General features: G+C 40.5%; 1 protein-coding gene across 1 annotated transcript in view; it reads right to left on the bottom strand.

Annotated features, from left to right (window-relative positions):
* Window positions 1–14,444, bottom strand: part of PTPRN2 (protein tyrosine phosphatase receptor type N2) — a 663,576-nt gene that overhangs the window by 93,049 nt on the left and 556,083 nt on the right. The window lies entirely within an intron of this gene.

The following is a 14,444-nucleotide window of genomic DNA, read 5'->3' on the forward strand; positions in this document are numbered from 1 at the left end:
CTTGACCTGCCCAATAGTCTATCAGAAACAAATCTGCTTAAGCAGGCATGATCACAATAGCACTGTGTTCACTTTACATGCAAAACAAAATTGTTTTGTAGAAATTTTAAATTAAAAATGCTCACTATTCGAAAGGATTCAAGGCTGTAGTCTGTAACAAAATCTAATGAAAACTAAGAATATACGTAACCTTTTATATGCTAGGTATGAAAGAACAAGAGATCTTTAAAAGTGCTTTTCTTCTCAGCTTTAATACATTTAATTAAATAGTAGCCTCGCTTTACATTAAGGTGGCATTATTCACAGGATGAGCTGAGGTCTGCACATACAGCATGGATTCAACTGTTCTGCTATGGATGCAGTCATAACACAGCGAGATTTAAAAAATGAAAAAATAAGGTAAGCTCATTTTTTAAGACAAATGAATCTAGGACTACAAACATCATTATTCTCTAACTAAATTTGCTTAGTGTTACTACAGGGTGAAGCTAAAGTCATTTGGCTGCCTTTGTTTTGCTTTTGCATACTTAATACGCTTGCAGGTGTTATAAATTTAACTTTAACTTATTTACTGTGTTTGTAGCTTTGGGGATAATTACAGCTTTATTACCATTTATTTTTGAGTTACTGAAACATACTTTCAAGCTTTAGTTTCATTTTAACATACTTTTTGTCCAGGAGTAAAAGAGCTGTTTACATAGGTCGCACAGCTGTACATCTATTCTCTGTCCTTGCCAGAAAAGGCAACCGCTGAGATCAGTGTGCCTTCAGAAAAGGAGCAAAGGGAAATAATGGAAAAATGTTTGAGAGTAACATTTTGAGAGACACAGCATCAAACATATCGTTACATATCCATGCTCTGTACAATTCGTATTTATCTAGACTTGTATGTGATAGCCTTTGGGAGAAAAAAAAAATTTAAAAAAAAAGAACAAAGCAAGATGTATTTATTTGATTGTCCATACAGCCTTAGTCTGTCCAGTTCAGTTTATCGTCTGCCCTCTCGCACTGCAGTACCCTCTGTACATCTGGATACAACTCGGAGTCTTGGTGTTGGGGTTTTGCTTTGTTTGGTTTTTAAATGACCTAAAAGGCAAGGCTGCAGTTTCTCTTTGAGAGCATTGCAGTCAAACACAGGCTTGAAACTAATTTTCCTAAAAAAACCCCAATTTTGATTATGGTCTGTGAAATTAAAAATTTTAATTATTTTTAGCATTGCAAGTGTTTCCTGTAATTACGATTCCCCTTTCTTCATGTACACAAAGAAAGCAGAGGTCACGCAGGAGGGGAGAGGCAAACAAAACATGGGCATCTTTACATGGAAAATGACTCTTCCTTTATTTCTATTTATTTGTTTTATTCCCTCTCTTGAAATTCAAGCATTTGCACGGTCTTATCCTACTAAATCTAAGAAACAAAAAGCCATCATGGTCTTGTACACATCTCCGTAAGTCCAGCAGACGAGAAAATTTCTGGCTTGCACAGGACTGACTATGCAATACAGCTTAAGGAAATATTTTAACTTTAATTCTTTCAGTAACCTCTCATCAATGAGGTAGACATCTAAATAGCCCAGAAGCTCCTGAAGGAGGGAGAGGTCCTTTACGTGGCTCATGTCACCAAGGAAGATGTGACACCATAGGTCTAACGATATTTCCCTGAAATAATGGTACTGTGTTTTCCCCGCTATCCATGCCAGCAAAGCACAGGCATTTTTGGGGATAATACTGCTTTCCAGAGGGTCAGTGACATTTGAAGACCATGTTTAGGTTACTCTACTGAGGAATTTTTTCCCATACAAAAATATAAAGACCACTCTATCTGGAACTGTGTATGAGTTTATAAAACAGTTGATATTCTTGATTTCTAAAAGCAAGAGTTTTATGAAACAATGCCTGCCTTAACGTGGCTGGAGGGCACTGGACTTCACAGATAGAAGATGCATGAAGAAAGTTCATGTTTCTTTAAACAGATTTGAACTGGTATTTTCCCTGCATAATGACATCATGGTCATAACGACATCATGGTGTTTCTCTCAGGATTTAAAGAGACTATCTGGATGCCTCCAAGGAAACCAGGGACTATTTCTAACAGGAAAGATCTGCAAGCCATAAACCTGAAGTCAGCTGAGATTTACTTGTGTAAAAACACCCATTTTTTTCTCAGGGTGTCCCTGACAGTGTCTGAGCATTACTGGTCTTGCAATTCAGACAACTAATTCTGGAAGCAGCAAGCTATGAGACTGATCTACCTGCCACACACACACACACTCCCCCTCCAAAAAAAAAAAAAAAGAAAAGAAAAGAAAAAAAGCATGTATTTTTTTGGTGGTTTCAACCAATGCTGGTTTCCAAATTGCATTGCATGTAGCGTATATAGTAAGTATGAAGATGGGAGAGGAAAGATTTCTTAAGGAGTAACTAGACAGAGAAAAACAAGGCGTAAAAAAACCTTCACCTTTTCCATACTTTGTCCATCTTAACTAACTCAAATAGATGCTCATGAGGGCACAGCTGCTTCTTAATATAAATTTGCACAGTAAATTCACCGCTAGCACAGTGAGAGCCATACAGCACAGTATGCGTTACAAATAAACCGTAGTAACGATTGAATTAACCTGAAAGGCCATGCAGAACCATGTGCAAATTCATCATGTACTTTGACTTTGGCTAACCCACCCAAAGCCTGACCAGCTTCCAGCAGATGCCAGGGCTTTAAAAGATAACTGCCACAAATGTTTCCTTTTCCACTCCCAGTGTTTATAGTTGCCTGGGGCCCAAAGCAGGCAAAAAATGCAGTCCCAAGCCAGCTGTAGTTTCTCAGGAAAGCTATACATTAAGGCTGTGTAGTCCACTATTTTATTGCCCTGCAGGATTAAAAATGGGAGATCATTTCTGCTAGAAATAAGAATCCCCAGCTGCCAGCAGAATTCAGCATGCACTTCCAGCCTGAAAAGAAACAAACATATAGCTACAAGTTTATGTCTAAAAATGTTACTTTACCCCATTGCAAAGATTATTATTGCTTCTCCTTAAGTCCATGTAACTACATTCATGGTAAGAGAGGTACTAAAACCAGTCAGAGAAATATGAAAATAAGTCCTAAAAACCTCAAATACTTTTTTTCACAGAAGATGACCATACGTGTAAGAGGTGATGCTGGATAAGGAACTATTTATCAAGGATGGCCATCAGCAACATATTTTTTTTCAGAACATCATCTATCATGACATTTGAAACTGCCAGTCATTACCCTCTCCTGATCTGAAAACTAAAGTCATTGCTTTCCACCTGTTCCCCACTGAAAATAAAAATGAAATCACTCTTTAACTCTACTAGGAGGAACAAACACAAACTTTGTGAACAAAGGAAACTGTAAAAAAAAGAATCTATAAAGCACAAAGTTGCCACTAAGTCAGAGCAGGTTATTGCAAGCCACATCTTTAGTAATATAAGGAAACTATACTAAACTATGGAAAAAATAGTATCTCTGAGTTCCATCATGTCTCTGAGAACAGACATTCTTTCTATCACACACCACAAAAGTCTGCAAGGATTAAAAATGTTGGTCAGTATTTCTACACATTCACTTTATTAGTGTTACACAAGATACTGGCAAAACTAAGAGGGGCCACCAGTACTGATGGTCAGAGATAGAAGGAGACTTTGTATTTTGGAGAAAACAGCAACACCAGCAAAAACACCCATTTCTCTTGGGCTATCCCTTGCCTCTCCGTACAACCGTACTCTCAACCAAGACTGCGGTCCTGCCCTGGCACTGCTGGCCCAGAGCGGAGCTGCAGACCTCCCTGCTATCCCTGACCTGCCCCACAGCATCGCTTCCAATCCATCCTGCAGCAGGATAATGTGTGTGTTTTCTTTCAAAGAAAAGAACTTCCTTGGCCATTACTGAAGCTCCTGGGTTTCCCTCTGCCAACTCACGCAAGCACAGGGTCACTTTGGACCCCTCCACTAGTTTGTCTGCAAGAAGCCCCATGGAACACCACAGGAGAACACAAGGAAGGTAGGCATATTCCCAAAACGGTCACATCTTAATTTTGGACTATTTTAAGAATTAGGGCATGAAGTTACAGACATCTTCTAAAACATTATCAGCTGTTTTATTACCTGGGAGATTTTTTCTCACCTGCTTCTTTGGGTTTTGAGATTCCTGCTAACAACATGCTGCAGAAACAGTGCTGTGTGTTGCAGTTGTATTACGCAGACAGATTTTCCTCTATTAGTCCTTAATGGTATATATTTAACTGAATGTCTTTACCCTGGTACTAGGCAGAAGACAGAGTAAGAGTTTCACTCTTTCTTCAGTTCTTCACTTTATATACTTCTTTTCTACACGGCCACTTGTTACTGTTTTAGAAGAAATAACCTGTCTTTTCAATCTCTCTCATATGAGTTTTCATGCCCTTAATTATCCTTGTCACCTTTTCCTCACTCCCTCCACTTTGGCATTGTTCCTTCAGCAATGGCGGGACCAGCACTCACAGAAACCTCAAGCATTGATTTATACTTAATTAACTTCTAAAGCCCTCAAACAAGCAAATAAAATTATTAGTCAACAATGCCTGGAGAGCCACTGGGTTAACCCAGACCTTCAAAAAGAAGCTGAAGTTTGGACCAGCTTGCTAGGCAACCCTTCTGTATGCTTTAATTTCATATCCAAGTGCTTTCCGGTGTGGTTAATTAGGAATTGCAGCTCTTTATTTCACTCTTGTGGGTGACAGTATATGGAATGTACATGCTTACATTCCCATTTTACTGTACATATTATTTTCCCAGAGTACAGAAGGAGATGCTATATGACATAATTTCACTATACAACACAAATTTACATATGCAAATTGTTCTTGCTCCCAAAACTAAATTCAGCTCCATCACATTTCTCCTCCTATCTTACGTGGATAGCCAGCCACTGGCAGCTTTCGCTGTGGTCCACTGCAGTGAAATCTCTTCCAGCAAATCACTCCACACAAGACATTTTTCTTTCCCACGAAGCCAGGATGAACTCCAGTTGAGAAGTTGGAAAAAGGTAAAATCCAAGTTTCTTTCCTCCAAGCTGTCAGAAAAGCAGCAGCATACTGAATTTTTTCTTTTCATCTTTCCCTCGTTCTTCTGTTAGTAGTTAGTGGGAAAGATCAATACTTCTCTGACATGAATATTCCCCTCCATACAATTTTGAAGATTAGGGGGATGTTCAGACCAGCAGTACAGGACAATGGGTAGGGCTTGTAGCTATGGCTCTATTGCAACCCACCTCAAACCACATACCACTGCTGTTGTCAGACAGCACAACCAAGGCAAAGCCTTTGCACCTGCGTGAAATGCATGTACCTCCAATTAGGTAGCCTTCCAGGAGGGGAAAGGGAGTGATTTTAATCAGCCAAGGTATGCATGCAAAACCAATACCAAAAGTGAGTTTTATCACACAATGATTAGCTGTTCCCACTTTGGAGGGCAAGATCAGCCACTTTGGAGATCTCTGAGATGCTGCCAGAACCTGGTTCTGCAAAACAGCAGCAGTCCTACGTAGATGGAAAAAGAAGGAATCACCAAGAAGCCTGCAACTATGTTAGCTAGACAGGAAAACAGAAAAATAAAAACTGTACCAAAAATTAATAGGATTTACCAGAAATATTAAAAATTCAACAAACCATTTCCCTGATCAAAATCTGTGCTTGTTCAGAATGTGGTCATCCCCAGCAAACATCAATAAAATGTCACTCATTTGTCTTTGACAAAAAAGTGTAGAAACTGGTCAGCAAAGCTTAGAGAAGACCCCAAGCACTTTCTCCTTTGGATAAGCCACCTACACTAAATATGATTTTCTCCAGTTGAAAAGGTATTCTCTCCCACCCTCCCCACCACATTAATTCTGGTTCTTAGAATGATTTAACTTCTAGGAGCATCCTTTTACAGTCTACCTTCTTCAGTCTTGGTTTGGTTGTTTGGTAAGAATACGAGTGATGAAAACTGGATCTGCATGCTGAAAGCTGAGAGCCTGGACTGGAATATGACGAGCTGCAGGAATGCCCCAGCTGAGTTACACTGCAGGGACACACACTGGTGCTGTGAGAGCTCAGAACCCGTGATAGCAAAAATCTCAGTACAAAGAAGTCCGGTGAGTTGTTTCAGTCCTTTACCATACCTTGCTGGTGGCATTAAATCACTCCACTTTTCTTTTACAGTTTTTTAAACTGCTAGAAAGCATTTAGATCTCTGTTGTGCACATAAATACATAAAAAGCAAAACATCTTGGATAGGAGGTCTTCATCACTGGAGCTGGAGCTTTGTCCTTGGTTGAGAGGAATGAAATGAGGCCTCTTGTCCAGCCAACACAAAACACATCCTCAATGTTTAACTCTTTGTAGCTCTGCTCAGAGGTCATCCATGGGTCCCCCTGCCCTCGCATGTCACACACGCTCCCAAGGCCACTCGAGACAGCACCTCTCACTCCGGCCTTTGGCGAGACTGGAGTGGTTGAGCAGCATGACCCCAGGAGAGCTCCAATCTGCTCTACCCAAACTATTTCTTCTACAGTTTATACCACAGTAAAACAAAATGAGCAAACACCTCACAGTCCACTCAGAATATTCCACTTGGCGACATTCCTGCAAGAGCTGCAGAACAGGGCTACAGGCAGAGGAAAGCTGACGAACTGAAACCTACTTTTATTCACCTGTCACACCAAACCGCCAAGTCCGTATGGGTTTACCCGGGTAAAACCTTGGGTGGCTGTGGTCAGCCTCAGATCCTTCACTGAGGCTAAGCACAGACACACGGTGCAGGAAGGACCCAGACATTTGCAGCTGAGCTCTCGCTGGCATTGGGCACAACACGGAGCTGCTCGGCCAGCACGCCACCAGGCACAGCATCTCCCTGCCCGCACCGAGAAGGGGAATGGAAGCGATGCTGCATCCCCCACTCTTCCTCCCTTTCACTGCATGAGACCGGTGTGCAGGATGAACAGATGTACCCAGAAGAAAGTTGTAAGAACAGTGCTTTTAAAGTACCTTACAGACTTCAGAGAATAAACTGCGACCTGTTCCTGCTCGCAGGCAACGTGGTCCTACAAGAACTAACAAACATTACCTACAACAGTTCTTCACATACACAAAATTAACTTCTACTCTCTCCCAGGGAATGTGACCCTGGTACAAGATTCATTCTGCAAATGAAAAAACCTTCCCAGTTAAAAACTTTAAAATATTTTTTTTTTCTAGTGCAGCACTCTGAAGGAATATGAAAGGCTCAGCAAGTCAGATTGCAGTGTTAGCTGCTGAGTGTTCAGTGAATATACAATAGAAGAATGTGTCAAATCTAAAACATGGTAACAGAGCTGCTCCAAAAGAAAAAGGAAAACCTTAAAACAGAAAAAAAGGCAGAAATGTGTAGGAAAGACAGGCCTGATTATCCTCTACATTACATCAGAAAAAAAAAATGCCACTGAAGACTGTATAGGAAAAAAAGAAATCGGGACACTTGAAATGACGTACAGCCTGAGACTGCAAATCAAATACTCTCCAGCCCATTAGGCAAGGCTGTGGTTATCTTTGGCTTCTTTGTAACGTACAGGCACTGGGACATAATCAATTTACCAGGGGGAGACAATCCATTGTACTTAGCCAGAACCAGCCCACACTCAGCTGGCAAACAGCCCGCGGCATGGCAGGGATGGGTGACAGGGGCTCTGAGGTGGGAGTGGGTATGCTTGGGAGCAGAAGCATGGACCTCGGCGGTCCAAGACGGGCAGTTAGAACAGATGAAGCAACAGTAATTCACACCCTCTAAAATCGGGTGGCCATGGCCAAGTTAGTAAGAAAACTGACTAGTGAATGAGTATGTCTTTTTCTTGTCCTGTGCTGAGAAATTGTCTGGGAGAAGGTTGGGTGGCTTGGCCTGAAATGGTGCCAGGGCCATTCAAACAATTTACTAGTTTAATTTACCAGGCAAGATGCAGCCTGCAAGTCCAGAGCACCTCCAGCATATTAAAAAAAAAATAATGCCTGTTTGGGTAAGGACTCTGGATTTCCCAGTAATTAAAAATGAGTCACCAACTTTATTTCCCCTCCTACTATTTTTTTCTTAGCATTTTCTTACATCTGAAATACACAGAAATTATACTGCAAGATGCTTGGAGCACATTTGTCCTTGTTCCACAAAACACCAAACTCAAACACCATATTCTACAGGGAAAAATAAACAAAGCTGAGTAAGAAGAGAGGGTCAACATCACCTTCCCCCTGCCACTCTGCACTAATCCTATGCAGATGAACAGCCAACTACTTGAAAAAGATGGTTTATATTACTCAGACCTAAACTCACATGGCACCTTCTCATCCAAGCACTCCAGGAGTTGCATCTATGCTTATTTTCCTTCCATATCTGCAAAAAAACTCGCTCTCTACCTGCCCATTCTAATGTAAAGACTCTTTTACTCAAAAGTGTTGCTGCATTGCCACTGCTGCAGCAGCCCACGACCTGGGCTGCGAGGATAAAACCTCTTGTGGTCAGGGCCAGTCTATTTCTCCAACACCGAGTAATTTACAAAAGTTATTTTCTTAAAGAGGAAAAGCTTGCAGGAGAGCCATTCGTAACAAGCCCAATAAACCTCTGTCACCCAGCGGGTGCAGTTCTCCCAGGGCTGCCCCACTGCCAGGGCCACGCGTGCTGGAGCGGCAGACAGAGCAGGGCAGGAGGAGATGGGGAGGCACTGCTCCTCACAGACAGGCACGACAGTCTCAAATAATTTCCTGAAGTACCCTCTGAAATCTGTGCCATCGAGCTTTGGCACCTAGGATGAGCATTTCTCATTAAGCAGTATTTTGAAGTGGATTTTAAATGCTAGGGCTATGGTAGCAAACATGCCCCTATTTATTTATTGATATCCCGACTTATCAATCAGACATGTTTGGTAAATTTCTGCTGATTTAATAATTCATAGACTATTCTGAAATATTACTACCATTTAACTCAATTTTATGGCTACCACAGGAAGCAAGGTTAGGGAATAGTCCACTGCACCACAGGAATTGTGGATTGTTCTGCACACTAATCAGATAAAAAACAGATTAGAATTTAAATCCATATTTGCACACCTCCTGTTTTGCCTCATTCTGCTTTGGCCATCCACTATCTGACTTCAATAAAGTATTTAAGCACAAGGTAAACTCTCCTCTAATCACCTTAAAACAGACCCCACTTCTTTTCCTCTCCCATTATTTCTATACATGACTACTCTGTACTATGTTTTGCACATTGTGAAAACTACCTCTGCCTCACCTTAAAGTACAGTGGTTTATGTAACAACAAATGTATTTGTGGGTTTCTGAAATTTTCTTTTAAGGCGAAAGTCTAATTAAAAATAGAGAAAACTGTTCACATAATACACAATAAGCAGACTTAAATGGACAAGAACTCTTCTAATACATATACCTCCCCTTGTATGCTTTATTACAAGCCATTATAGTTTGTCCTGTTGCTTTACGGAGTCACGTGAGATTATCTTTTTTTTTCTCTTTTAATAAGGACACAGGAAAAGATTAGAAATGTGTTATATCCTTTGTTTTCCTAGAAGAAGACACAAACAAGCCCTTCATGGCATCCAGCCTTATGGCAACATTTTAATCTATCCAAAATCCTTATTAAATGTATTTCTTACTGAAATGCTTGCTAAATACTCATGTACTGAATACATTTAGTCTTCAGTGTTACCTTTTTTGTTTAAGTGTAGGAGGGTCCTTGAAAACGAGGTTTTACATAGGCAGGAGGTAATACTTTATGGTACTGACTGTCCCCAGTTTACCAGCTTTCCTTGGTCCCCATCCTGATGTTTATTGGAGGGCTACTGAGAAGCTGATAAATAAGAACAGCAAAATTTTCCTCCCCGCCCCCCCCCCCCCCCCCCCCTTCACTTGGTTCACAAAAATCAATTTTCTAAGGAGCAGATATACGGTACTAATGTAACACTAAGGTCTAATACTGTAATAACAACTTTGCTTATGAACGTCTAAAGTGTAAAATATGAAGCTATATTAGAGGTAATGAATTACCTATATTTAAACACACAAACTGGGTGATGGTTAAATAGAGAATGTGTTTCCAGGGGATTCTTTCACTTGGAGCCTTTTAAAATATGTGCAGCAAAATTTTTATCGTAATTGTTGAAAATACCGTGTTCTTAAAATCTCTAATAAAAAATACCAGCAGGATCAAATCTATAAAAGCACAGAGAAATTCTTACTGGCTTTGAATCCAGAAAGATCATATAATTAATAAGACTGTATTTAACAAAGAAATATATAATTTATATATAATACATGTAATAACGTAGAATTTAACATATAATTTACAATTATATGCCTGACAAATCAAATTATTTGAAGAAGTTTTTAAAACAGCCGATGATGTAATCCAGCTGCACTGACAGTGCACAGCTCACGTAACCTTGAATACTAAGGCAGTTTAAGAAGGAACTTCGGTGTAAACTGCCTGGTCTTTGCCCCCTTGCTTTTTAAAGGAAGTTCTTTTGGCTCAGATGAAGGAAAATTAAAAAGAACATTATTGACATAAAATATTAAAAGACAGGCTTTCTGAAGCCAGCCTCAGTGCATTTTAACTTTTGCCTTTAAATTCCATTATGGGCCACATTTTGCCGAGCATTACCAGTGATGCAGAAGGCTATGCTCATAGGAAAGTTCTGCAGCACAAAGTATAAAATATGCTGATGATTTAACATCTCGCACAATGCAGCGTTCTCCACAGGGGGGTCAAAAGCCAGGGTTCAGCTGGACTCACAAATACATCACCCTGAATCAAACAGAGCATCCCTAAATAGTAGCAGTCGCTAACATACACTCATTACATTAATAAATTGCTCGCTAATGGGAGCAGTGACAAGTAAGATGTGCACTTAGTGGCCCTGTTTGCAGGCCGCCCCTGATATCTGACTGCCCGTTTTTCTCTGGGTTATGTTCCAAAGGCTTCAAAGTGCATGAAGAAAGTCTGCTCAGTGTTGTGAAATAAATCAAAGAGTGTCTGCTGGAAATTCCTAAAACACTTCTGCCCTAATCTCCTGGACCAGAGAGTGGGCTTGCAGAATGCTAAACTTGCTTTTCAAAGAAGATCAAAGCAACATGAGCAACAATTAAAAACACGGGTGCAGGTGTGCGCATGTGCAGGGGCACCACGGAGACACTAAGAACCTCTTTTTAGTCATCCCTTAATGCTAACGCTAACTTATCTAATCATTACACGTGTGATTTGAAAGGACAGGAGACGTGTTTGTAAGGTACACAAAAAACTGTCTGCCTTTATGTATAAAATGTGGTTTATGCACATGCAACATCTTACGAGATACACTATTTCCATTAATTTTTAAAAGCTCCTTAGCCACTAATTAAACCATCCTAGCATTTTGCTGTTTAGCAATTGAAAGATAAGTGAAGTTGCACTTGTGCTCTCCAGTTCCTAGTGTTACTCAGTCCTTCGGCCGGGTTTAGCCTCCCAGACCTTACTTTAACACTGTGCAGGCCAGCTGCTTGCCTTATAAACACCTGAAGAGCCAAGATACCTCCTCAAGTGGCATTGGGCTGTTTGGCAGCTCACCACGGAGATTTCATTTGCCTGCTTCAACTTTTACATGGTATTGGCTGTCCCACCTAAGACTGGTCACTTCTGCACTCACTTACACAAGAAATACTCGTGTTAGTAGATGTGTGCTCACACCAGAACTGCTTGTGCTGGCAGGTGAGTGCCCGAGGGACGGTGACATCGCATGACAGGCGCTATGCCTCTGGTGCAGGGGGACACTCAGCAGCCAACCTCTTATCTCCCTGACAATGTGGTTTGCCTGTTTTCTGCTTCTCAAGCCAGTATGTTGCAGCACAAACAAGAAGTGGTGGTGGTGGGGGGGAACAACAAACTAGAAGCTGTGGGGAAAAAACTTCGAAGTTCACAGGGTGAGTAAGGAAGGAGTAAAACCCAGGATGAACTCTACTAGCTGAACTGGGTTAGGATGAAAAATACTTCTGCTAAATGTTGAAAATTTAGGTCAGTCTTGTTTATGTGAAGATACAAACCACTGACATTTTGAGAAGCATGTGAATCGAAGTAATATTTCAGTGTTCTGTCTGAATCGCATTGGGCCACCAGGCCCTTTTATACAAATCAATTTCTCCCCCTTCAAATTAAAAAAAATAAATCTGAATTATCACTTAACTGTAAGCAGCAACATATTGGAGTATCGTGCTTTAAGGTCTAGTGGCAGCAGCTGCTGAAATATTTCATATTTTTAAAATACACTGAGTTAACTGAGTAGATACTTGGGAAACAGAAGAGAACAAAGTAGGTACAATTTTGAAAGCTATCTGCTTTTTCCTCCCCCTGTATTAATATGGGTTACATTATTCCCCTATGAGTATCAGAGAAGATGAGGGAAAAGATAATTGATGCTTTTCTGAGACCTAATTGATGTTATCCAAAACATGCATCACACCAGATATCCATTACATTTAACACAGCTCAACATAAGGCGATTTTGATGATAGGAATAGGGCTCAATCCTATTTCTCTTCAAATCCACATGAATAGTTTATTATATACAGAACCAGGCTCAGTGATTCATTTCAGTAAAACGTTACTTAGCAGCATCAAAACTGCCTGAGTATTTTGTCTGCCTATACTGGGGCCTCCTACTGCTGCCATTGAAACAAATGGCAAAATTCCCATTTACTTCCACGGGAGGAGAGCCAAGCCCTTAGAAACCTTTGTATTTAAGGAAAAAAATTTTTCCTCCCACTCATGACTACAGTTCCCCTGAAAAACCAATGGAAATGTTTAAGAAGTCAGGTGGTTAGGACTGGGCCCAAAGGTCAGGAACAAAGAATACAAATACAGTCTTGCTATTGCAAAACTGCGCAGCATCCTCGAAGCGTCATTGTTTTTAAACAGAAAATGTCACTCTGGGATCTAACTAAGAAGATTTTGAAATATATATAAATCTGGGACGAAGAAATGAAGCATACATTTCATTTAGTGCCTGGATTACAGATTCTTATTAAACAAACCAGAGCTCATTATAAAATCAATATCAACCACTATACTCCCAGGAGAAACGGCAAAAAAGGTCACTCCAAGAAATTCAAACAATTTTCCTGCTGGAAGGGCATGATTTTAATTACAGATACTATTAATTAGAGCTGTCAGTAGGAAGATTGTCCTGTTAATTATCACAAATTCAGTTTCAAGTGTGATTTTGGAACCTGAAGGGCTTCTATTTTTTTAAATTAAGAATTCTTCTATGCACGTTTAACGGAAGAGGAAGGCTACCTATCACTTCTGTGGTTTAAACAAGCCAACAGCAAGTTCCCTATTAAAACCAAACAAAAATATTTACGGCCACAGTCTCTTTGGCCAGCAAAACTGATCTGACAAACTGCTGTTTTGTTCACACTTTGCCCTGGAGGACACTCCTTTCTTGCACTGGAAATGCTCTTGCTCTCAACTCTCTTACTTTGGTAGTAATTAAATTTAAGGATGTAAAGTAATTTTTTTAAGTAAACATTCCATTTAAGCTGAAAACCAAAACCATCCCTGAACATACTAACCGTTACAGAAAGATTCGTATTTATCATTCTCTACTCAAATCTCCCTGGACCCTGCCTGTGGAGACATACTTAATACATTACATCTTTAACACGTAAGAGGTACAGACAGACCCAAACTTTGTGAGGAAATCTGAGTTTATTCCTGCATGACTTCCAGCTGCCAATTTGACTCTGTCTCAGCGCCACAATACAGAAAGGCCATAATGTCTGATCCTCAGCAGAACAAGAAGGTAAAATAAAACCTGACCGAAGAGTGCCATTAGGGAGACCCTATGGGCGCACAGCAGAACCGGATACTACAGCAACCATGTTTACATATTCTCGAATTCTTTTTCCTGGTCACACTCCAAATATTTTGGGATAGCAGACCAGGGCTGTGTGGTATATGACCATAACACATGCATACCGCACCGCCAACACACCAAGAAATAAGTGCCACGATCTAAAACAAACTTCAGGAAGATGCAGAGTGTCTCTCCACCCAACACTTCAGAAACTGAAAGAGAAAGCCCGAGGTTTCTGATTTATTTCAGGAAATCTGAGCGTAGTCCTCCCGTATCGCTGGGTACACATCTGCTACCATTGTTCTCCCAGAACCAGCCCTGGTTTACCTCCCCATCTATCAGCATTAGATTTCATTTTATCTGAATAATGGCAGAAGGTGGCAACAGATCGGGTCAAAGGCTCTTTTCATATCAGACCCCGAAGAAGTCGATTACTCAAAAAGAGAGACATCTTCAGATAACCGTGCAATCCATTCCTCATAAATGTTAAAGATTTTTCATTATTAATAGTGGCAAGGGTGACAGATTATGGATATTAA

Source organism: Falco cherrug, chromosome 4 (genome assembly GCF_023634085.1).
Source record: "Falco cherrug isolate bFalChe1 chromosome 4, bFalChe1.pri, whole genome shotgun sequence".
Lineage (NCBI taxonomy): Eukaryota > Metazoa > Chordata > Aves > Falconiformes > Falconidae > Falco > Falco cherrug.